This window comes from Mesoplodon bidens (assembly GCF_964165515.1).
Source record: "Mesoplodon bidens genome assembly, chromosome: 6".
Taxonomy (NCBI): Eukaryota; Metazoa; Chordata; class Mammalia; order Artiodactyla; family Ziphiidae; genus Mesoplodon; species Mesoplodon bidens.
This window is the reverse complement of record NC_138162.1, coordinates 50,343,250-50,370,923: the sequence shown is the minus strand read 5'-3', so window position 1 is coordinate 50,370,923 and position 27,674 is coordinate 50,343,250.

The window sequence follows — 27,674 nt, the reverse complement described above, 5'->3', positions numbered from 1 at the left end:
TGTATATTTTGACAATCCAGCTCTCTTTCCCACATACTTGAGGCAGCAGCACTCGTACAAAAAAATCACCTGATCAAACTCAGGCCATTATCCATAAATGGTGAATGACTGATCTTTTTTTTTTTTTTTTGCTAACATTGAAATATTCTTTACATAAGTATAGTCAGTGAGAGAAGTTAAGAGCCATTTTTTTTTTTTGTAAAAAAGAATCATTTTCACTGTATTTTTTTTTTTTTTTCTTTTTTTGGTGGTATGTAGGCCTTTCACTGCTGTGGTCTCTCCCGCTGCGGAGCACAGGCTCCGGACGCGCAGGCCCAGCGGCCATGGCCCACGGGCCCAGCCGCCCTGTGGCATGCGGGATCCCCCTGGACCAGGGCATGAACCTGCATCCCCCACATCGACAGGCGGACCCTCAACCACTGTGCCACCAGAGTAGCCCTGTATTTTAAATATAGTAGTCCAGAAGCCAAAACAAGCCTTTCAGAAGTTGACTTCATGGAAGCGAAATCAGAAGAAAATATACTTAATGATAACGTGTCAATAAGTACAGGAATTCTAACTCATTTATCCTTTCAAAACTTATTATTCACTAATTTGTCCACTAAAAATTATTTGTCAGGTGCCTATTATTACCTAAGCACTATTCTAGGTTCTGGTGATATAGCAATGAATAAAATGGACAAAATCCCTATATTTATGGAGCTTGTAATTTACTAGGGGAACAGGCAAGAGGCAAACAAATAAATATATATAAGACATAGTCAAGGACATAGACGATATACAGAATGAAAGCCAGCAATGAAAAGTAGAATGGTAGCTGGAGGGGACAGTGGGTTAAAAAATGAGTTGGTTTATTTTATTTGTTTACTAGAGGAGAGAGATAGTAGCATGAACTTTGAAGCTGGAACTCTTCCCATCTGGATTGCTTTCATTTTCCCCCAATATCTGCAAGTCCAGTTCTCTTATATGTTCTGCTCAAATGTTACCTTTTCAGTGAGGCCTTCACTGGTCACCTTAGTTAAGACTGCACCCTTCTCCAGCCACCAGCACTCCCTATCTTATCTATATCTTCTACATTTTCATTATTGCTTCTGTTTATTTTCTGCCTCAGCCCCACAACAATGGAAGATCCACAAGGGCAAGAATGACTTTCTGTTGAGTTCACCGCTAAGGCCCTAACACCTGAAACAGTTCCAGACACACACCTGGTATTTAATAGATATTTCTGGTTGAACGTAAGTGAGCCAGCAGAGGGTTTGACATATGTTTGAGGCACAGAAAGGAAGTTGGTTGGAGTGAACATAATGAAGACTGTAGTGAATAATGAACAATACACAGTCCCTACCATTAGCACCTACTTTCTAGTAATATGAAATAACTAAACAGACAATCCCAATCCAACGTGCTGAGAGTTATGGGTGCTCTGGTAACACACAGGGGTTCCCTTCTCTGATGTGGACTCAAGGAAGTCTATCCAGGAGGGTTGAATTCTACGGGAAGACTTGAATGTAGGGTTATCCAGGCAAAGAAAGGGGAAGAAGCCCTTTCTAGGCAGAGAGAACAGCATGTGAAAAATAACTGATGATAAGGAAGAGTGTGCCACTTCTGGGAACTGTAAATACTTTAGTATAGCTGAAGCCTACAGGGTCTTTGATGACCTCTGAGGACACTGGACTTGATACAGAGGGCAATGGAGAGTCACTGAAAGGTTTTACACAGCAAGTCACAAGGTCATACCTGTGGTGTTGGCAAGAATGACAGGAATGTGGATATTGGCATCAGTTATCTTAGCATTAGGTGATGGGGGACTAAACCTACAGAGGGGCATTAAGGATGGAAAGAAGCAGAGAGGTTTGGGAAGTCTAGTGACAGTCAGTGCATGGCTTTCCCTGGGACAGGAACAAGAATCTGTAGTTCAGGAAAGAAGGAACAAAGAATACTTTACTGCCTTTCTCTGGTCAAATATGTTGTTTGCAAAGTTAAGATTAACTCCTAGAAAAATTCCATAGCTGAACTTTTCTATCTGTTCTCCTTGAAGTACACACAAATTTACCCTGCTCCTCAAATTATCACTGTCCATACATGGGGTTTCAAGGATAAAATTGGGGAGGGACTCTAGTTCTGTTGTATCAACCATCGGAAGCACTAGAATGTTAAAGCATCTTTTGCAGGACGAGCTAAGGTATCAGGTGTTAGTCTAAGAAAAAAAGTTGTCTGGAAGAGCAGAAGACATCTTTATGGACCTTTCTTCTTACTGTCTTCTCTAAAGCCCTCATTCCTTTCTTTCCCTTGACTTCACCCAAGAGCATTACGTTTTTCCTTAAGACTGACATGAGAGACATTGTTGTATTCTGTTCAATCTATAGTACTAATTCTGCCACTCTCATCACCCTTTTCTCTTTCTTCTCTTCACGTCTTACTCATATATCTCACACACATGCACATGAACTCACACACATACACAGGCATGTGCATACACACACACACATGCCACACACACACACACACACACACACACACACACATCCTGTATTTTTATGCTGGAAGCTCCACCATAATACTGTGGTCTATCCTTCCTGATTTTTCATCTCCATCATGCAACACAAGTTCTACTCTCCAAAAATGTTGGTAGAATGAATGCATGTATGTTAGACAGGAAATGAAGAATGGCGTTTCATATTTATAGGAACACATCCTGAAATACCCAGAGCTGGAAAAAAAATAAAGCAGAATAACAGTACCAAGAGGAAGAGAGGAGATGCCACTATTGTACATGTGTCTACTGGGGGACTTGACAACAAAAACATATTTTCTCACAGTCCTGGAGGTTGGGAAGCCCAAGATCAAGGTGTCCCATGATCTGGTTCCTGGTAAGGACTCTCTTCCTAGCTTGAAGTCAGTTGCTTCCTTACTGTGCCCTCACATGGTAGAGAGAGAGAACTTTGGTGTCTCTTCCTTTTTTTTTTTTTTTTTTTTAATAAGGGCACCAGCCCTATTGGATTAGTGCTCTAACCTCATGACCTCATTTAACCTTTATTACCTCCTCACGGGTCCTATCTTTAAATATAGTCACAATGGGGGTTAGAGCTTCAACATGTGAAGTTTAGAGGGACACGATTCACTCCACAGCAATATGCATGCTTACTGAATCTTTGACAATGTTCACATACCCAGTGCTTTCATGTTACTATGTCGCCAAGATTTTTCATATCATTACCACCTTCTAAAATATCATGCATTAGAAATGGGGGCAGTGCTCTGGAGACTAGTGGTTTGCTGCACTGAGAGTCTGCATAACGACCTAGAAACAGACTTAGTGTTAAAGACAAAGACGTACATTTGAATTCTAGCTTTGACATTCCCACTTTTGGATAAGTTATTTACATTCTCTCACTCCCACTTTAGGACAAGTTATTTACATTCTCTGAGACTCAGTTTTCTCACCTATAAGTTGGAGATAATACATCCTACCCTGTTGTTGTAAAGCCTAAATAAGTGCCACACAGAAAATTTTTTGAGCCATGAAAATTGGGCAACAAGTCTTTCAACTTCATTCAGTCTAGTTACTTGTCTCAGTGACAACCATCAAGGTTGTACATCTTATCGGTAGGGTTCATAATAATTGGCATTTACTCTGTGCCAGACATTGTTATCAGTAACTTTACACACATAAGTAACAATACATATGGTATTATCTAAGTTAATACTCACAAAAATTCCCATGAAGTAGTTATTATTACTACCCTCAGGAAATAAAGACAGCTTCTACTGACATGTAAGAGGAACCTAGTGGTTATTCATTCAGCCTACTCAGAGGCAGAAAAAAGCTAGAAAATGTAAGGCAAGAGGTCCCTAAACTTTGAGAAGCTACTTTTGATTTCTCTGAGGTCTTGGGACCACAGAGGAGGGTAGCTTTCCTCCAGCAACTGCCCCTATATTCCAAAAGGGGTCACGTATTAGTTTTCTATTGCTGCTGTAACAAATTTCCACACATTCAGTGGCTTAGAACAACATAAATTTATTCTCTTACAGTTTTACAAATTTATTCCCTCTTTAGGGAAGAATCCATTTCCTTGATTTTTCTGGCCCCAAGAGGCTTCCTGTGTTCACTGGTTTACAGCCCCACATTACTCCAAAATGCTTGCATCATCACATCTCCTTTTCTGACTCTGCTTTTGCCTCCGTCTTTCCTTTATAAGCACTCTTGTGATTATATTGACCTGACCTGGATAATCCAGGATAATCTTTATATCTCAAGATATTTGTTTTAATGAAATCTGCAAAGTCCCTTTTGCTAGTTACGTAACATATTCAAAGATACTGGGGTTTAGGACACGGAATTCCTTGGGAGGCCACTATTCTGCCCACCACAGATGACTACAGGCACCATCCCACAACAGCTTATAGACCAGTGGGTAGACACTCAACCTAAACCAGGCCAAGCAGCTTTGTCCTCCAAAAATTTGGTAGTTGGTTATTAAGACGCTGAGGTTAGCCATGGGATCAGACACTGGAACTTCTTATAGAAACAGGGCCACTATCACCACAGTAAACCAAAACCAAGTACCACCTGCAACTGGAGAGATGAGTTAGGGGCAGAGACTATGAGGAAACAAAGAATCCCAGCCTGCAGGGAGGAGAATGAACAAATTCGCAGAGGGAAGCAGAGTTTTAGGATGTCTTTCATTAACAACCTCTTTATTCCTTATTAAATCTAGCTTTAAAATTCCTGCTCCTTGCTACTAGACCAGTGTTAATTAGAGTCATGCTTGAGCAGGGTGGAGGTTGTACCTGAAAGGTGTTCCACCAATGCTAAAACTCCATCAAATTGTGGAGAGCACTTGTTGCAGGCATCACAGAGGGTGAGTGGCTTGGAGGCTTCCAGGAACACTGAAAAGATAAAGCATCTTAGGGCATGGACAGGAGTCCCAAAATTCAGGACCACAGGGTTTGCGTACTCTCCAAATATGTATTGGGGCTTTCACTATTCAACAATTTGTTGTCATTATTTCCCCTCCCAATTCCAGCATTGTACTGTGACCAAAGAAATGAACCTCTGGATCCTGTGAAGCCCTCGTGGCTGAAAGACAATGAAAACAGCATTTACTAGCACTGCAGTAGCAGCTGCTGCTATAGCTAACACAACAGAGGATTCACCAGAGCTATGCTAGCACTTCCCATGTGTTATCTCACTGGGTCCATATAAGAACCCTATAAAGTGGAAGCATTATTATCTTCATTGTAAACATTTCAACACTGGAGTAATGTTAACCTACATGCTGAATATTTTGTGATTAAAAACACATTAATCTTTGAATAGTAAGCCTATAATCAAACCCATATGAACACTCACATGAAAAAGGAGATTTGAAGGGAAACTTTCAGGGGAGAATGGAGAAAGCAGTGTTAAGAGTTCCCACTGCCGAGAATGTATGGTCTGGCTTCTGTTCATTGTCTTTAGGCATGATTTCCTTAAAAAAAAAGCTCCTGAAGCTTTTTGTTCTAGTTCCAACTCCTTTTTTTGTCTTTGACAGAAATCTCTCGCTTTTTTGTCTTCTACAAATGAATGTTAAGGAAAATAATATGGGTTGACATATTGCCCTTTTGCCCATGGCCTATTGCTTATATGCATGCACAAGTCTTAAACCTTTAGCATTCAGGGATTGGGGTCACAGGGGGAGGCCAACCTCCCTCCTGGAGTCTAGCATATGTGATTACAAACTTGTTGAAACTATTCTCTTTGGCTGTTAGATTCAGCCACCGAGTGCTCAACTGTTTTAAAATTGTGCAGTCTGAAGGCTCCAATTCAGTAGAGGCAGTTTCCCCTTCAGAACACTCTCTTTTTTTTTTTTTTTATTTAAAAAAAATTTTTTTTTTTATTATTATTATTTTTGTGTGGTATGCGGGCCTCTCACTGTTGTGGCCTCTCCCGTTGCGGAGCACAGGCTCTGGACATGCAGGCTCAGCGGCCATGGCTCACGGGCCCAGCCGCTCCACGGCACGTGGGATCTTCCCGGACCGGGGCACGAACCCGTGTCCCCTGCATCGGTAGGCGGACTCTCAACCACTGCGCCACCAGGGAAGCCCCTAGAACACTCTCTTTGATTATAGTTTTAAAGACAGCTTAAGATTTCAAGTGTCTTCTTTTTTTTCTATAAAAAATGAGAATGTTTTAGGTTTACTAGAGCTTATCAGTGAATTAGAAGTGGAAAACAACAATTAAGCATCTAATAATACTCTGCCTAAATCCCAGCTTAATTTTCCCCACATCCTTCACCTTCAGTTCCAAAAAGACCTGGCAGATCACTCTCCTTAAAATGCATTTATATCTGGCATTTGCTCTCTTATAAGCTGGATTTGATACTGTGAGGCAGATAGCTAAACTCTAGGGGAGTGGAAAATTGAAAAGTGAGATATAACAGGAGCAAAAAAATTGAAGAAAAAACTATTTTTATTGAGGCTTAAAGGGGATAGAACCAACATTTCTGGATTATACACGGAAACTAGGAGACCATAAGATGAGCAATTCATCTACCACCAGATAAAGAGAAGGTGCATTTCCAAGGACGAGGCTGTCCCAATGGGGACAGGCCCCCCATCCATTTGAAATTTTGGTGAATATTCTCTTATAGAGAAACCATGAAGATTCAGCCCAGATCCAGAAATGCCATACAATACAAGTGTTCTACCACATAGGCCCACAGAATGATTATCAGAATGTTTCAGTTTTACTGTGTGTATAACTAGTGAGGAAATATTTTTCATTTATTTATTTAGCCTAGTATGTATAGGTTAACAGTCTGATATATACTGTGCCTGATATGTTTTATCTCGTTTATCCACTGGGTAAGTTTTTTGTATTTTGGGGGATATAAATTATTCATTTAAAGTCAGAAAACATTAACTTCCTTATCCACCTACGTTTTCAATGGCTAACATATGAACACAGTATTAGAAGTGGCTGGTTACTGCAAACTCTGCTTAAAGATTTTATTAATCCTTTTTTTAAAATTGGTAAACAAAATGTTGTTTATTTAAAAAATTTTTAATTTTTTTATTGAAGTAGAGTTGATTAGATTGTATTAATTCTATATAGTCTACGTGGCTAAGGAAATTATATCCAAATCAAAGAAATCTATGCTATATAAAGCTGAGATCTTTTCACTTAGAAGACAATAAAATAAATACTTGCCAAGGTATCAATGTGGATGCATTAAGCAAGGGCTTACCAATGCTGGCTTTTTACAGGAGAATAGAACAATGAAAAAAATGCACATACCATGTTTCTATTAATCTGTTCCAAAGGCCACTTGCTCAATAGAGGATTTAGCTTAGTGGGGGTGGCAGCTGCTTGGTGTGAACCGCGACATTTCTAAAATGAGAACTGACTCAGAATTATAAGCCTTCATTCCTTGCATTAATTGTAAATGTGCAATAAAAGAAATGTTCCCTTCTTGAAGATGGAGATGTAAACTATGAAATCAACATAGAATGCTTCAGAACAGCACTATGTGAAAATACTCACTTTCAGTTTACAAATTGCCACTTGCTCATGACTCTTTGTACATGTTGTTCCTTCTTCCTCCCAAATCTCTCTCTCTGTTACTTTCTCTGTCACACACAGACACACACACACTCCACATAAGCATATGCACTTCTTCCAACTAGTTATTACTCAACTTTCATATTTCCGTTTAGACATAACCTTTTATAGGGAGATGACTCAGACTCAAGTCTATTCTTATGTGCTTCTCCTAGCTTCTATCACTGCATCCTATACTCCCATCATAACACACATCACACTGTATGGTGATCGTCTGGACACTTTTTTGTATCTCCTAATAGATGATAAGCTCTGTGAGAGTAGGAACAATATCTATTATACTCCTAGTCCAGTCTCTGCTCCCTGAAAGATATTCAATAAATGTTTATGAAATTAATGCTTCAATGAAAGAGCTTTAAAAGAATGACTTGTAGTCTATAACGAAGCTTACTGAATTGATGAATGTATTTAATGGCAAAATGTGCCAATCAGTCAAGGGTAGGTTGGCCAATGACAGAAAGATGATTATCACAGAGGCAAAAGGTAGAAGTGACCTTGCAAACTGCTTCTACGAGAAGAAGCACCCTCACCAAGGCTTCAGTTCTGCTGGTTTTGACAGTAGATGCATGTTCATTACTGAAATGAGTGTGTCAGGCTACCTAAGCCTGATGTCACTGAACATTTGAATCATATAAAGAACTCTTTTGGATCTGTTTCCAGGTGCTCCAAAGCAAACTTCTGAATACAAATCAGGTGTAGGGAATTATAAAGAGAGACTGTCCCATGACACATACCTCACCCCTACTATCTATACTTATGAATCAGATTCCTGGGCCTGCAAAATAGAGAACAAGATCTTAGACTAGAGTGAGTTCATGAAAGTAATGTCTATAATGCTCTGTCCATCTGTGTGGCCAATTGAGAATTCTGACAAAGCAGTCGTCTGTCTTGTCATTCAAACTTCTATGTTAACAGGTAAACAAACCAGAAGCCCTCCAAATAGCAGCTTTTGAAGTGGAAAAACAAATGGAAATCTATGAATCATTGTACATTTCCTGTTGTTGCTAGCAAACTTAAAGGTTTTACTGAGCATAGAATATGCCCAATTCTTAACTATGCCACATGAGGAATATATGTGATGTATTAAATAATATTTTCCAAATTCAGAATTTTTTAAGGAAAAAAAAATTTTGCAGTCTAAATTATGTCAATTTACTCTATTACTTACCCAAAGTGTAAATTATTAATGCTTAAAGTCCTTATACAACTATAAAAGAAAACTAAATTTTTTAATTAAATGCAAATAAGACTGAAAATCTAATGAAATTAGAATTAACAAAATTAAGTATAATGAATGATATTGCTTTTTTGAAAGCAAAACTACCATTTGTAACTCGAACACGAAAGTCATAGATGGGAAGTTTCTTTTGCTTTTTGATGTGCATGTTCTGTTATGTCTTATGTAATGTAAGCTCAGGGAGAAAGAGAGAGTGGTGGGGGGAGGGAAGGAGGGAAAAAGGGAGGGAAGAGAAACACTTTATTTTGTTAATCACTCTGTCCTCGAGGTAAGATGCTTACACATGGTAAGTGCTTGATAAAAACATGTACAATTAATAAAAAGGAATAAATTTTCTGACTGCTTTTCTCTTTAAATTTCTGTGCAGCCACTGCTGAGGCAGTGATATCATTTGTCATTTACTCGGTGATAATGCTTCATTTTCCTATTCAGTAACTTTCTGTCCTTTACTCATTAGTCCAGGGCAATAAAATTAGTATTGTTTGGCATTATTGTAAATTCAAACATGGTCATCAAAACCAAGCACTGAGATTTTCTTATAATGTGGTTGTTAAGATGATCTGATGTATATTTAAATTCTTATTTTCAAACCATAAAGATAAAAACATAATTCTGGATTTGATCTTGGAACAGAAAAAGAACATTAATGAAAAAACTGGTAGAAAGCAGGCTGGAGTTTAGTTAATAGTAATGAACTAATGTTCATGGATTTTATTCTTATAATATATATATATATAACTAATATATATATATATTAGTTCTTAACTTTTTTATAGTTTCTAATATGTATAACCAGTGTACCCATTGCTTTAAAATACACCATGTAAATATAAACACATCCTATCAAAATATGCATATATATACTGGCAGGTAGAAAGCAACCTGCCAGTATGTATATGCATATTTTGATAGGATGTGTTTATATTTACATGGTACTTATTGTGTGAAGGTGACTGGCCACACCTGTATCAGTCAGTGTTTATTAAGAAGAATTCAATCTACTCTATTTCATGCATAGCAGGTTTTAACACAGGGAAGGGGAGGCTTCCATAATCATTGGGACAGCCAGGAAAGCTAAGTCACCCAGAATTTCAGCTTGCAGCAACAAAGCCTGTGGTTCTCAGAGGGTCACCCAGAGAACCTCTGGAGGCATCCACCAACTATCTCAGTCCTCGGCCTATCTCAGTCCACAGCCTAAATGCAGATGATCTTCAAGATACACCTGGAAGCCACTTCCAGCTCTACACTTGCTCGTGTGCCTAACTGCAACTCCAGAGAAGACTGGCCCACATTTCTCTTTTTCCTTCCAAAGCTCTCATAAGTTCCTCTCATTGACAGACACTGACATGGAACCATGGGAGAGGGAGGTTCTCAGAATTGTAGTTTTAACCTCTCTGTGATTCAGACAATCCAATACAACATCTTCAGTGAAACACTGGTAACCTAATGAGTGGCGTCTCATTGTTATAAGAATTTTGTTCTTATTCACGTAATATAAATGACATACCAAATATATGGAACTCTGTTCTAGAATGTAGTGACTATGAGATATGATCCTTGTTCAGAAACAGACTCAGTGGGACCCCAATTCAGGAATGCACTTCTGGACCACACGTGGCAAGTCGTTAGGGCAAACACTGAGTTAGTTTTACCTGGTCTGCAAGATAAGGAAATGCCCAGGTCTACTTCACTATTATAAAGATGTTTATTCTAGAACCTCCCCAGTACCCTTAGATGTTTGATCTGTAGATGACCTGTATTAGCTCCAATAACTCTAGACTATACTGGATGAAACTCTTATTCTGGTCTCAGCCTAGGTTCTGGTCCTGATGGTGAAGGTTAAGGAACCAATATGTCTGTGTATACATTGATATGACCTTCTTAGTCCAAGAGAAACATCTTAAGGGCAGGGATGACATCACCTTCACTCTTACTTCTCTTCCAAAAACAAACAAACAAACAAAAAAGATATATGTCACTTCCCTGCTGAAACTATTTCCACCCACAGCATCTCACAATATTCAAGATGAAACTCCAACTCTTAACTATTGCATTCATAAGTCTTTACTCACAACCTTCCATCCTGTCTTCTGGACTCATCTTCTCAAATGTCTTTGACAGTCCAGTCACAAGAGGCTACTTTGTTATGCTTTTGTACTGATGTTCACATAGTCCCTTCTGCCTGGGCCGTTCTTACCTAGAATATTTTCTTCCTTAAAAACTCCCTTCATAGCTTTCAGAGAAGGCACAATATACCACTCTCACCTGAAACTTCTCTAACAAATGGCCTCCTTGCTCTGAATTAATGGTGACCCTAATTTCTGCAACACCAGAATGCTTTGTACATTCTAGTAGCAATTTTTGTGCTGAATTTTAATCATGTAGATAAGATACATATCTTCTCTATTAGATAGTTATATCCTTGAGAGTAAAATAGCCTACAATTTAGTCTTCAGATTCATATCACTAAGTGGATTATGCTCAATAAAGTTTTAATTGTCTGAAATTAATAAAAATCTGACATTTGTATAATACTATAGTTTACAAAATGCTTTCACATGCATTATTTCACTTAATCCTGATAACAACCGAATGAGGCAGATATTTTTTTATTATTTCTATATTGTAGATGAGGAAACTAAAGCTCAAGAACATTTAGTATCTGATCAGCACACCAAACACTCACCATCAATACTTCTTGATTGATGGCTCATTGTAGACAATTGCTCATGGCTCTCTGTGCTTTTACAGAAAACAAAACCACCTGCAGTCTTCATGCCTGAACTTCATGTCAGCAGCCTGTGCTTCATATATATTATTCAATCATTCAAAACTCAAGGATCACATTTTCAATCTTTCATTACAACTCTCTACACAAATATGACTTAATATATGGTTCTGACTTCATCTTGGTTACCTTTCCTGTAAAATTAGCACCATAAAACTGACCCACCTGTCAAGCCTCCTGAATTGTGATTTGATTGAGATAGCATTTACCAAGTCTTAGGCATCCCTTAAAATGCAGGGGATGTGTGAATACAAATGTTATTACGGAAAGATGGCGATGCAGCTATAGAAGGTAGATTTCTTATTTCAACATGAGGAATTCCATCTGTTGTCATCTGATAGTATTTTCCTACTGTGCTGTTTATTTAGATACAATTACAGACAACCTCTGTAAAGGATGGGATCGTTGAGTACACATATGAATAGAAACATGACAGAAGACCTAGCTGGTTGTAATGGGGCATACAAAAATGTTGTGAATTGGAACTGGCCAAGGTTTGAAAAGACTTTTCACTCTGCAGCCCAGGCACTCCCAGTACTCCTGGAGAATCAAATTTTACAACTTCTAGTTTTCTGAAATCAGTTGCTTCAGGAATTCTTGGTTAATGGATATATGTCCAAATCTCCAATCCACTACTGACTTTTATGCACCTCTCTGATTATCAGCATCTCATTCTTACAAAAACTCTGAAGTAAGTTTTTGTAGCATCCCCACTTTATAGACAAGGAAACTCCAGCCTAAATAGTGGGTGATTTGGAGGTCTTACTCATGCACTATTACCCATCATAGGTGACACTGCCAACAATTCATTATTTGATAGCCAACTACTTACTCTTTGCTTTTTTATTCTTCTTTACAAGGGACGTCTGTTTTGGACCTCCCACTCTCCACCTGGTGTTTTGAAGTCATACAAGAAACTATGCAAATGGAGATGTTTCTTCCTTTTACTGCCCTCAGGAAGGATCCTGAAGTCCTAGGAGCTATGAAGCCCACTTGTAAATCATAATCAGCTTTCAGCCTTCCATCACTTTATCTCTGTCTTGCTCCCTGAGCTTTACCAGGTGGAAACTGATTGGCACAGCATTGTCTATCAGCCTGACACTTCAGAGTATAAACCATGGGGTGTGGGCTTCCCTGGTGGCGCAGTGGTTGAGAGTCCACCTGCCGATGCAGGGGACGCGGGTTCGTGCCCCGGTCCAGGAGGATCCCACATGCTGCGAAGCGGCTGGGCCCGTGAGCCATGGCTGCTGAGCCTGTGCGTCCGGAGCCTGTGCTCCACAACGGGAGAGGCCACAACAGTGAGAGGCCCGCGTACAACAACAACAACAACAACAACAAAACCGTGGGGTGAAATCAAGCTGCAGACACTAGCAGCTCCCGCAGTGTTGTGATAAAACTTAAATTACAACTCAGAGAAGACAGTGTATACATTATATGAAAATGTCTGGGCTCTTACATATGGTGAGAGGAAACTTGAAACCACAGCTTACAGTCTCACTGAATTTGCAGAGTGAAATGCTTCATATGAATGAAATATGCATTCAAAACACATAATAAAATGACAATAGATGCTTCTGCAAAAACTTGCTAAATATTAAATATGGATAAAGGATCTTGGTTAATTTAGATACCAGAGGTGTTTTGGTTTTAAAGTGCTACAAGCATTAATATTCATTACGGAAATAAGATTTGATAACCAGAGAAGGAACCCGAACAAAGCTTTGGTGATAAGAGGAAATTATCTTCTCAATGTTCAGAGAACATTTTGCTCTCCATTTTCACAAGTCAGAGTTGACACTAAAAGTTATATTCCCTTTAGACTGGATTTTCTTCTATAAGAGTGCTCTTTTCATAGCTGGCTTCTTGTGTTTTAATTTTAGCTATTACAATATAATTGATTCCAGTAAAATGCATATCATAAACGTTATTATTGATAGCTGGAGGGTTTTCAATCCAAGAAACTTTCCAATGGGAAGGAGGAGTCAAGTGAATAGTCTAGTACAGCAAAATAACTTCTATTAGCTTCTTTTTAAGTTGGAAATGATACATACTCCATTTTCAGTTTTTCTGAATCCTTGCACCATTGGGCAATATCAGTTTTCACCTTTAACATCAGCCAAATAGGTTTGAAAGGAGATAAATTGAGATTCAAAGGATAATGTAGTTTCTGAGGATATAATAAAGCCCACTAAAATGAATTGAATAGCAGCTTGGAGCAAGTGTTAAAAAAATTTTTTTTATACGTGTAACTGGTATCTGCTAGAACCACATATTTAAAGGTCCTCCCATATTTTATTGGAAACTGATACTTGAAAGGATTTATAGCATTGCCAGTAGACTCACTTAGAGCTGGACCACTGTGTTTGTGGAAGCATTCAGTTTTAACTCATTTTCTTTTATATCATATAACAAATGCATAGTATTTTTCCCTTAAATAATCACTTACAGAAACACACAGAATCCTAAGTTTACAATGTCTTACTCCTTTTTTTTCTCTTTCTTACTTTTCCCTTACTAGAAAAAATGTGGTTTCTAAGAGTACCTATTAGACAGGCATTCATGGCTAGGATTCTTTGGTACATTAAATTTGAAAAAAACAAAACAAAACAAATAACTCCTAAAATAAAACTTTGAAGTGAATCAGCTATTTTCTTCTTTGAATGCATTGTTATAGGCACAACTTAGGTAATCGCAGCCTCAAAAGTCTATAACGACATTAGCCCTCCTATCTGTATTTTCTGTCCGTGTCATTGATCTATCACTCACTAGGTGACCTTGGACAAGGAGTATTCTCCTGGCGCTTCAGTGTGGATTAGGGAAGTGAAAAAAGATAATTTTTCTATAAACCACAGACAGCACTTCAAAGTAGGAAAAGCACTGGGAAAGCAGGGTAGAGTCTGTGTTATCAGCGGCCACTGGGCTGCCTCCATTCCAGGTGCTGACTCCCTCTGGTGAACTTTCTTTCGGTGGTTTTGTGGCCAGGTGTATCTTCAGAGATAAGGAAGGTCCCCAGTGAACTCTGCAGCACTTTGCTGGGGCATCTGTCCTATACATTGGTGTGAAGTTTTCTATTTTGTGGATTTTAAAAGAAATTTCCAAGTATCTATTATATACGTGTGTATAAAGCTGTGTGCGTGTGAAAAGCATTTCCACATCCTGTCCTCTGTTTAGCATTAGCGCACTGATCACTAGGGTTTGTCTTAGGCCCAAAGCAGAAACAGGCCAGTTCCTGGGCTTGCTTTCCCTATTCTGTCCTATTCACCTCCCTTCTCTCTCTATCTTTGTGTTCTCTCTCCCATTTCATCTTCTCTTGATCCTCACCCAGGTATAAATGATTGCTAACAGCTGAAAGGTCCACTTTTCCAGACAAAACAACATGGTTCCAAAGATAGAATTCAGGCAATAGCTGGTGAGTAAAAGCTTTTTTGGAGGAAATAAGGAGGGTCACCAATTCCACTTATTCAAATAGATATCACTTTCATTCTTTCTTCTCTCAAGAAAGAGAACCCTAGGAGTGTCCCATATATCACACACATATATACACACATAGGATGTGCACTATTTGCATAAGAGATGGGTAAGCAATCGATGGTTCACTAGTCTAGTAAGTGTGGTTAAATCGGTAGTTATATGCCAATGTAGTCTCCTATGTACTTTCATGGAAACAAAATCACATGAGATTTTGAGACTGTATTAATACGTGAGGACATCTACTGTTTGATTTTTATGACATTCTGGTAGAGACTCATTCCCCTAAGCCTCTGCTCTAGAGGCTAAGGTAAGTTGTCAGCACTGGCCAGCAGAGATGGATGGACCTGCAGGAAGGCAGCCAGCACAGGAAGCCTGCTGGTCTGGGGCTCCTTTGAGCTGCAGCTCTTACCACCAAACAGCACTTCTGTGAACCTCAGGTTGTATTTTCTGGACTGCCTGCAATAGACACCTAACTTGCCAACAGGAGGCACATATTAGTTGATCAAGTAGAAATGTTGTGCAATAACCTTTCTACGAGCAGGAATTGGAGGATGAACCAATACCATTGCTGTTTGAATAATGTTTTCTCAATATTGAGCACCTTAGATTTTCTAGGCAAAAGGGATGGCTTAGGCCACTGGTTCTCAAAGTATGATTCCCAGGCCAGCTGCATCCGTATCCCCTGGAAACTTGTTAGAAATGTAAATTATCTGGCCCCAGCTCAGATCTAGTGGATTAGAAATGTTGATGGTGGTGCCGGCAATCTGTGTGTTGGCCCTCCAGATGATTCTGATGTACAGTCAAACTTGAGGACCATCAGCATATGCAGTTTTGTGATGCTCAGTGAAAACTTTTCAAACTGATATCGGCCAAGCCCTGCTTACAGTTCATTGAAAGTCACAGAACATAAGGTCTGTTCAGAGTCCTTGAGATTGTCAACAACAGGGTCAATTCTTATGTCCCAGTGTCCAGAATCACTGGTGAGTTACTGTGCACAGAAATGTAGCTTTTATGCAGGGGTCAGCAACCATGATGCATGGGTGAAATCTAGTTCACTGTACGTCTTTGTAAATAAAGTTGTATTGGGACACACCCATTCATTTACTTAGTATCTACGCTTATACGCAGCAATGGCAGAGTTGAGCAACTGCGGCAGAGACCTTGTAACAGGCGATGAGAGTTGCATAATGTGAGTGGAGAAAACTGTTGCAAGGTCAGTGCATGAAATCCTATCATTAGATTTACATCTAGCCTATAAATATATAAAGTGTCCCTATAAGTATTATACAGGGCACCATCAGCCAAAACTGTTGTCTTCTTGGGAATGAACTTATGTAAAAATGGGCTATTTTGGAAGGCCACAGCAAGAGCCCAAGAAGATGGGGTCAGCCTAGTAAAAGTTGGTTGGGAAAGGAAAGAGAAAAAACAGGTTTGGAATAGGACTGGCAAATACATATGCTGCAACTTAACATCTCATGCAAAAGACAGACATCACCAACAATCTTGATGTTCTTATTCTCAGAGACCTAACTGGGCCTTATGACTTCTCTATACAGCTCTCTAGGCAGCCCCTATGGATCTTTTGGAGTTGGTGCTTTAGAGGAACTTATTAGCCTATCCTATTCCTGGATTAAAGAATAAGATTATCAAGGGCTGCCATGAAGTGGCTCTCTGGAACCTATGTGGGAGATTTCTGGGGAACACAGGAGGGTGCTCAGGAAGGAGAGATCTCCTATAAGGAATATTAACGAGAAAAGAGGAGGTAGGAGGGAAAGAAAAGCAAATTCTTTCACTTCAGGCACTTCTATATATGCTGTTTCAATAATCCTCTTTATGCTCCCACAAATTAGATACCACCCTTTTTTAGGGTAACCATAGCTCTTAAGTAACTTGCTGGAGGTAACACAGCCAGAAAGTAATATGATGAGGCGCATCTGGAGTGACACAAAAGCCCATATTTCTCCACTACGACTTCTACCACTATACTGGTTTGCCTAAGGCTGCACTATTCCTTAATTTCACATTTGAAAGTGAACTTGACAGTATGGTATATCAAAATGAAGAACACACAGAGAGAGAGACAGAGAGACAGACAGACATTAAGAGGCAGACAGACAGAGAAAAAGGTAAAGAGACTGGCTGGGGACATAATTCAGAAAGTATATGGATATTTCTTCTAAAAGGAGAAAGTAAACAACAACAAAAAACTTTAACATCAACCATTCACTAAGCAAGCAAAATGGAAAAAGTCTAAACTAACCATACCCCTTACACATAGCACGAGAAAACATCTGCTGCCTCACCTGACCCAGGAGGCAAGACAAATATTCAGGTAGAAATTCTTCATTCTCTGGAGAGCATACTAACGGTGTGGTGGCTGACGACAGACAGGAGGAATTAAAAAAATTAACTCGGGGCTTCCCTGGTGGCGCAGTGGTTGAGAGTCCGCCTACCGAGGCAGGGGACGCGGGTTCGTGCCCCGGTCCGGGAGGGTCCCACATGCCGCGGAGCGACTGGGCCTGTGAGCCATGGCCGCTGAGCCTGCGTGTCTGGAGCCTGTGCTCCGCAACGGGAGAGGCCACAACAGTGAGAGGCCCACATACCACAAAAATAAATAAATAAATAAATAAATAAATGAATAAATAAAAATAAACTCTTCCCCAAACTGTGGAGAGACAAGATCAGAGCTGGATTTATAGATAGGTGAAGTAGGTGATTGCTTTGAGAACTGTCAGGAAGGTCCAGCTACTCTAAACTAGTACCCATTATAGGTACCAGTTTTCCTAAAACAGCATCTTTTGAAAATTATTCCTTTGATCTAAGCATTGCCCTGTTCTGGATTGCCTTTTTAAGGTAAGTACATATGGAAGTGATAACATGTTCAGACAAAATTCACCAGTGATCGAATGACAAAGAGTGAGCAATAATGTCTTGTCATGTAATTTTAATTTTTTCAATGTTATACACAATGCAAAATGCCTGAAGCATCCTTCCTTGCCTTTACAATTGTGCTAAATTCTGTCTTATAAATACCATAACACTATGCCAGTGTTAATCAGATGTGTTTCCCAGAATACTCATTCTGCATAATTCTCCTTGATTAAAGGGTATAATGGTAAAAAAAAAAAAAGTGTAGAAATGTTGTCTATTTTATTCCCTTCATGATATACCACAATCAGTAAAAAGTCATAGACGGCTCTAAGAAGCCCTACAGTACTGGGATTTAACCAATGTTTGCCCAAACGTATTTGTCCAAGAGAATCTTCACTCCCACTCCCTACTATTAGCACTCATTAGAAGACAGTTCTGGAAGTTGGACGGTCATAATACAATCCCTAACACTTCTTTCCACTCGCAGATGTTTTTCTTAGTCACATTTGAAGCTTTGATGGCTAAAGGCACTCCTATGACTTTATTGCCCATAAGAATTACCTAGAAGACTTTTTAAAAGTTTTGTTGACATTGTTCTGGATCAGTTTTTCTAAGGACTGGTGAGGAATCTGGACTTTTATATCTTATAGTCTGACAAATAACTTATATAAGACTCATTTCTAAGATTATATTTTGAGCTATAAAGGGAATAAAAAGGTATCTGCCTTAAGAAGCCCAAGTTTTGATCATGAAATGATCTTATCTTGGTGGATTTCATAAAATCCGAGAACAGAACATCACAGATATTAGATTCTATGGGACCCACCTATCTTCGTCCCTCATCCATTTACCTGGCTAAAACCTCTTTCTACCCTCTGATTTCTGGACCCATCATACTATTCTGGATCTAGCTTGATGTTACCTTCTTGATTTTATTGTATCATTTCTCTTTGACAGAAATGAAACTTTTACCCATCCATGTCCCTGGGGTCCACAACTACATCTCCTTCCTTCCAAGCAGTCTCTGGGTACCAGATTCTGTTCTCAAGGTGGATCCATGGGGCCCCCATAAGCATGAGCAGGCTCAGGCTTCTTTTGTGCTTCTTCTAGAGGGATAGAAGGGATAAAATGAGTTTATTTCATCTGAGATGCTGGATCAGAGAAGGACTGCCAGGTGTCAAAGAATCCCTTGGTTTATCTGCCCTTCACCCAGTCATTCACATCCCTCCTGGTCTCTGTGCTTGCCTTGACATCATCTAATAGAGGGACTGGAGAAGTCTGGAGAGAGAGAGACTCCTATGCAAACTGATACTCCTTTAAATGAGAAGAGGCTCCTATGATATGTAGGGCAAGTCTCATAGAGGCTTTATCTTATGCTATGATACTATGAGGTACAACAAATGGAATTATTGTTCCAGTGTCTATTTATCTTCTATCCATCAGGATGGATAGAAGATAAAGAGTGAATTCAGAGATGACTCCAAATTTTGGACTTGTACAACAGATGGGGAGGATTGCCATTAACCAAGAAGGGAAAGAGTGGGGGAGGAGCAAACTGCGGGGGTGAAGATCAGGAGATCAATTTCTATATCTTTTGTGTTAGGCAAATACATGCATACTTACTAATTTAGACAATGGTGCATAACTGATCACTTCCTAACACACACATAACAGCATGATCTCTAAGGCTATTCTATAGTCTAAAATTGTGATTTAATTTCATGCTAGAACTAGAAAAAAAAATACTAAAGCCTCAAGACCCCTAAGTACTTGGTAATTGCCCTATAATCCTAAACTATGATTTTCTTCTTTATCTTCTCCCTTGTACTGGTCACCTCAGATGCTTTCATAGCTTCCGTTCTCAGATAGCCAAGCTTGTAATTAGTTGCTCCTTAGAATGGGTTTATTAACCTTCTTAAATTTTTCTCTGCTATTTGCTTTGGACTCTAAATGTTTCTACTTGGCTTGTCTTCAGGTCAAATCATTTCTTCTGCTGTCCAAAGCTGAAAACGTTTGTGTGAAACTGAATGGCTGAAGGGCTTTTCCAATGAGCTGCTCCTAGGTCAACTCATAGTTAATTTTTACTTAATCACTCAGAGCTTCTCCTTCTGTATGAGTGAACATTACATTTGACTACCTGTTTCTTTTATTGTTCAGATAATTCCTTCTAATAACAAATAACATATGGCATGTCTTTTAAAAAGAGAAATTGTTTCCTTCTCTCAGGTGCAGCATATCCTCACTTGTTAACATCAGATTTATAAACAGCCTCTATTTGTTAATGGCCACGCTCTCTTACCACCAGCTCCTAAAGTAGAAGTACGGCAATGGCAGGGGTGACGAGGCCAGAGGCAAGAGATTTGAGACTACTTCTTTCTTGTAATTTTGTCTGGGAAAAGCTCTGCTTCAGGAAAGGAAAATTTACTATTATCTTCTCCTTCATAACCCAAAATTGGGATAAGTGATTTTTTTTCTACCACTTTTGGATATAAGAGGCACCCAGAATGATGACAGGAATTTCCTAGACATTCTTATGGTTTCTAAGGATAATGTCTGGAAGAGGGGGACAAGCCAAGGAAAATGCAGCAATGGTCACCATATCCAGAGCATATGATTCTCTATTCCTAGAATCAAGAAATAATGTCAAAGAGGCCTTTTAGGCTGGAATGGAGCCACCATCATTTATGTATGCTTACCATGACCAAATATGTTCCAAGCTCAAAACAAAGAACTTCAAACTGATTTTTGGAACACAATCGATCCTTAGTTTTGGGAAGGGGGAATAGGAAAAGAAAAAAAAGGAAAATGGGTCTGAAGATTTGTATCAATTAAAGAGGGAATCATGACAAAGATTAGAGGCTTTGTCTTAGAAAGTTCACATTCTGAGGACAATTTTTGTGTTAGGTACAGGCTGTCCTGCAGGTTCAGAACACATTTCCTGAGGTTATTCTTATTTACCTTCCCAAGCCACACCAAAGTGAAAGATAACCAAAGCACTAATCATTTTTCTAATATTAATTAGGAGTGAAAGAAGCAAGATTTAAAAGATGATTAAATAATTTTTAATGCTTCAACGAGTGCCTGATATTCCATAGAGAACAGAAAGCTTGAAGCTGTTGTCATCAAGGAAGCCACTCTGGTTGTGTGGTGTGTGTGTGCACACATGTGCGCACAGTGTGTGTGTATGCACTCTCACATGGTGTGTGTAAAAGGGGTGGTTGGTAGTCATGAGGGAAAAAGAAAGTGAACAGGCGAGGAAAAGAAAATAAAATCAGTATTTTCTATTGCTAAGAACAGGACTACTTAGAGAGGGTGCAGTGAACTAAACCCTCTTAATCTACAGTCCATGGACTCCCTAAGCAGTGTCTCAGATTGTACTATTACAAAGTTTTCAAACCTTTAACAGACGCAGAAATTTTGCTTCAGCATGGGCAAGGAAACCATGTTTTCAGTCGTCTCCCCGAGTCCACAATGCTTCTAATGCCAGGTCATCTTGCACATACCTTAAGAATTTCTGAGCTGATCTGTCTATAAATGGGGTTGATAAACACCCCAAACTGTAAAATTCAGGATGTACCTGCATTTTTCTTGGGAGGAAATCCATAGCTTATACAGAGTCTCATGGGGCTCCATAATCTCCCTAATATGCTAAAAACAAAAACAACAAAAAGAGAACTGGGTCAAAGGAAATCAAAGTGGCTGGTATTTGCAGTTTTTCTATTTATTAGATCTGCAGGTACAAGGGAAGCTATTCATCAGAGGAGTTGGGGAAGAGCAAACCAAACAAGGCCAAATTAACTGATAACATATACTTGTGCTGAAGAAATATCTAAATAAAAATAGAATGATATTAAAGAATTATAAGAACTTAATAACTTATGTACCAAACTGATGTCTGCTCTTGCTATTTTGCACTGCATTGACCAAATGATCCTCAGTTGCGTAAGTAGACAAACCGAATTATCTTGCTCTTTGCCAGCCAGGTGCCAATTAACATTTGAAGGCAGCCTGTCTTAAGCATCAAAGCAGCTGCTCAGTCTTTATTTCTTAATTTCTTTAAAATAAATGGCCAATCCCCAATCACAGCTCCCTGAACAGAGGTTAAGAGAAAGCATGGGAAAGGTCCAGGGCTAAACTTGCTGTAGGCATGCAAGGCTGGGCTGACTGCCAAGGAGACATCTATGTGTAAAAGTAGATAAAGGAATAAAATAACTCCTGGTCATATTGGTGAAGGAAGGAGGTATTTTACAAACAAGTGGGCAGACTTTCATTTTTTCGTAAATGTTTGACTATTTACAGGAAAGCTGTGTAAACCTACACCATTATATATAGTTCATAAAGGTAAAGTACTGATCTATTGGTAAACTAGAATTCCTTAAATCTACTGCTAAGTGACCTAATCCTATGCTTATTACCTATGATTTCATTCTCCAACCAACATCTTACAAAATCGAATATCAATTTTTGTCTCGGCAAGAAAAATATAATTGATCATCATCAGTTTATTTATCTAGCCATTCCTTCCTTCTTTTTCTCCTTCCTCCCACCTCTCCTTCCTTCCCTGCCTCTATTTCTTCCTTTTTTCTTTCCTTCTCCTCCGTAAGTATTTAATAAGCATCTATTATGTACATGCTCAATGTCAGAAACATAACATGAGCTCAGAAAAACTATATGGGATGAATAAATGTCACCAATAACTTATATGATGAATCCAGTGGCAACATCTATATCTTCATCTTCCTTGACCTCTCAACAGCATCTAAAGATTTAACCACTCCCTCTTTCATGAAACAGTATCTTCTCCTGACTCATAAAATTACAATGACCTGACTTTCCTCTGACTCACTGGCAACTTTCCAATACATTTTCTGGGTCTTCATCCCCTACTTGATCACTAAATATTGCCCAAGTGCATGTCCTAGGGTACCTTCTCTTTCCTATCCAGTTATTTTCTCTAGTCCTTGGGCTTTATACATCATCTATATGCTAATAACTCCCAATTTTTCATATCCATCCTTGGCCTCTCCACTGAGCACTAGATTTGTTTATCTGACTGCCTACTTGATATCTAAATAAGTATATCTAAATGGAATCTGAGATTTAATATGATCAAACCTAAACTCCTATTGCCTCTACCTCATTCTTCCCCATCATAATAAATAGCACCACCATTCTCCCATTGTTCAAGTCTAAAATGTAAAAGTTATCTCTCAAATGTATGTATGTGTATTATATATATATGTGTATATAAATACTCATATACACATATGCTACACAGATGTGTATATATATATACATAATACATATACATATATAGAGAGAGCTAATATTTTAGTGGTTTTTCATATTTCTCAAGTATATAAAATAGGAACCCAGCAAATGTACATTGAAATAATTACTTAATTAGTAAGTCTTTAGCATAAGTAACCTTCTTCAGAATAAATTCCAAATCAGTGGAACCTTGTCTTCCTAGATTATTTGGCTACATGACCACTGGCTTATCAGTGATCATGGTTCCTGCCTATTTCCTTGTAGCCTCCTGCCCACCCTGCTTTTTTTTTTTTTTTTTGTCTCTGATTATGGTATGCTATAATTCTCTTTCCTGGCCCGTGGTGACATGTCTCTTCTTCATATAGATGAGAATCCAAAGTCAATCCGTTTCTACATACTTTTTTTTTTTTTTTTTTTTGCGGTACGCGGGCCTCTCACTGTTGTGGCCTCTCCCGTTGCGGAGCACAGGCTCCGGACACGCAGGCTCAGCGGCCATGGCTCACGGGCCCAGCCACTCCGCGGCATGTGGGATCTTCCCGGACCAAGGCACGAACCTGTGTCCCCTGCATCGGCAGGCGGACTCTCAACCACTGCCCCACCAGGGAACCTCTCTACATACTTTTAAATGTTATCACTGCAAGAATTTGTGGGTCAAAAAATTTTAAAACACTAAATGTTTATGCATACTGCTGGTTTTATTTCTGATCAATCAGTTTATAAGAATGGCCAAACTGGGTTCTCTTTTGACACAATGCATACAAAAACAATATTTGATATGTGCTTTTGGCTGCATAGTTTTGAAAATATAATTTTCTGTGATAAAACTTTGTCTTTGAAGCTGCTGCTTCCTTCCCATGTGGTGTAAGAAAATATAATTCCAACAGTACCCACTGAGTCACATACTAAAGACATTAAGGGCAAGAGATAATTGGGAGACAGAGAAGAATCTAAATAGTATGTCATAATATACACTGCTGAAATGCTCACATTTGATGATTACTGACTTAGAAATTTAATTTATTCCTAGAGGAATCAAGACGGAAAGATAGATTACCCTGATACCCTCAAAAATTTATGCTGGGAGTTCAAATGGTCTGTGAAAATTTTTTATGCTATGACTAATGATATTATAAATATGGTTTCGATCCCCTTGCTTTTTCTCAGAATAGTCCCATTCATTTTTAGATATAACAGCTAGATTTACATTTATCAAGGCTATCTTCCATTTACCGTGCTATTTTAATGCAAAATATGATTAATTAGGAATTTCTGCTGCAAACTCACATGTGTTGCTCTTCGATTTTCTTAACTAAATTACTTGAAATGTATGAAAAATGAATTAATGTCTCCTATGATTTCTTAAATATTAAAAAGTATATATGGAGATAAAAGATAAATTTATTTGTATGACAGATACACAAAATGCACTTGAAGTAGACAATGCTGTGTCATTAATATTGACTGCAATCAGCAGAAATGTTTTTTTGAAAACTACTTAAGAGATCTCTATTTTTCAACTATTTTCAGCAGTGAGGTAGTGTATTAATGAGACATGTACACAGTGAACAGTTGCTAAAGAGATATGATTTAGCCAGAAAAGACAGTTTTACACCCTATAAGCACACCTTACAAAGTGGTATAATAGGGTTAAGAGATATTTAAGGAAATATCAAACAAGAAAAATTCAAAGAGTTTGAAAGTTATAAAAGTAAGCACTAAGTAAAAATATATACTACAATTGGACAGTGAAGGAAGGGAGAAAGTGGAAATATATTACTCACATCAAGATTCATAAAGGGCCAATAAATACTGTCTCAGGAAATATAAGATTAAAAGTATTATATAAAATTATTGCTATAAATATAACCACTAGAACCAAAATACAAACCATTTGTTCCAGTTAGCTATTGCTGTGTAACAAATCATTTAGAAACTCATTGGCTTACAACAGTGACAATCATTTTATCATCTCTGTTCTGTGGGTGGGGCATTTGGAAATGACTCATCAGCAGTTCTGGTTCAGAGTCCCTTATGTTATTCCAATAACGTGGCAGCTGGAGCTGGAAGATCCTCAGGGCTAGAGCAAATAGAAATTGTCCAGGCATCCTGTTCTATCTGGTCTCTATAGGCTAGTTTGGTCTTCATTACATCATGGTAGTCTCAGTGCAATCAGACTTTATATGGCAGCTGCCTTCTTCCGGAGTGAACAGCCCAAGAAACTGGAGTGGAAGTGCATGGAATTTTTATGACTTTGCTTTGGAAATTGTACAGCACCTCTTTTACATTAATTTATTGGTCAAGGTAGACAAAGCCCACTCCAGGTTTACAGGGAGGAGCCATAGACTCCATCTTTCTGAAATAGGATTGTCAAAGTCCAACTGCAAGGAGACCACATGGAATGAGAGACACTGCTGTGGCCACTGTTAAAAAAGACCATCTGCCACACTTTCCATTTTATCAGAAGAAATACATAATAAAAGAGATGGAATACAGACTGTAAAATTTGACTTAAAATATAATGGTAGCAAACACTATGTGCCAAGCACTTTTTAAAATTCTTTACAAATACTAACCTAAATAATCCTCACAATAATTCTAAAAAAGATACCAGTAGTATCCCCATTTTATAGATGAGGAAATTGAGGCAAGAGAGATAAAATAACCTGCCAAAGTCTCCACAGCTAATTGATTTTTGAACTGTTTTTTTTAAATTGGAGTATAATTGTTTAAAATGTTGCATTATTTTCTGCTGTACAATGAAGTGAATCAGCTATATGTATACATATATCCCCTCCCTCTTGGATCTCCTCCCATGCCCCCCACCTAGCTCATCACAGAGCTCCGAGCTGAGCTCCCTGTGCTATACAGCAAGTTCCCACCAAGCTACCTATTTTACACATGGTAGTGTACTTATGTCAAACGTAATCTCCCAATTCATCCCACCCTCCCCTTCCCCCACTGTGTCCAAACGTCGATTCTTTACCTCTGCATTTCTATTCTTGCCCTGCAAATAGGTTCATCTGTACCATTTTTTCTAGATTCCATATATATGTGTTAATATACGATATTGTTTTTCTCTTTCTGACTTACTTCACACTGTATGACAGACTCTAGGTCCATCCACATGTCTAAAAATGACCCAATTTCATTCCTTTTTATGGCTGAATAACATTCCATTATATATATGTACTACATCTTCTTTATCCATTCATCTGTCAATGGACATTTAGGTTGTTTCCATGTCCTGGCTATTGTAAATAGTGCTGCAGTGAACACTGGGGTACATGTGACTTTCTTTCTTTCTTTTTTTTTTAATGTGTGACTTTTGGAATTATGGTTTTCTCAGGGCATATGCCCAGTAGTGGGATTGCTGGGTCATATGATAATTCTATTTTTAGTTTTTTAAGGAATCTACATACTTTTCTCCACAGTGGCTGTATCAATTTACATTCCCACTAGCAGTGCAGGAGGGTTCCCTTTTCTCCACACCCTCTCCAGTATTTACTGTTTGTAGATTTTTTGATGATGACCATTCTGACTGGTGTGAGGTGATACCTCATTGTAGTTTTGATTTGAATTTCTCTAATAATTAGTGACGTTGAGTAGCTATTCAGGTGCCTCTTGGCCATCTGTATGTCTTCTTTGGTGAAATGTCTATTTAGGTCTTCTGCCCATTTTTGGATTGGGTTGTTTGCTTTTTTGATATTGAGCTGCATGAGCTGTTTGTATATTTTGGAGATTAATCCTTTGTCCACTGCTTCATTTGCAAATATTTTCTCCCATTCTGAGGGTTGTCTTTTCATCTTGTTTATAGTTTCTTCTGCTGTGTAAAAGCTTTTAAATTTAATTAGGTCCCATTTGCTTATTTTTGTTTTTATTTTCATTACTCTAGGAGGTGGGGAATGAAAGATCTTGCTGTGATTTAGGTCAAAGTATGTTTTTCCTATGTTTTCCTCTAAGAGTTTTATAGTGTTTGGTCTTACATTTAGGTCTTTAATCCATTTTGAGTTTATTTTTGTGTATGGTGTTAGGTAGTATTCTAATTTCATTCTTTTACATGTAGCTGTCCAGTTTTCCCAGCACCACTTACAGAAGATGCTGTCTTTTCTCCATTGTATATTCTTGCCTCCTTTGTCATAGATTAGGTGACCATAGGTGTGTGGGTTTATCTCTGGGTTTTCTATCCTGTACCATTGATCTATATTTCTGTTTTTGTGCCAGTACCATACTGTCTTGATTATTGTAGCTTTGTAGTATAGTCTGAAGTCAGGGAGCCTGATTCCTCCAGCTCTGTTTTTCTTTCTCAAGATTGCTTAGGCTACTCGGGATCTTTTGTGTTTCCATACAAATTGTAAAATTTTTTGTTCTAATTCTGTGAAGAATGTCTTGGTAATTTGATAGGGATTTCATTGAACCTGTAGATTGCTTTGGGT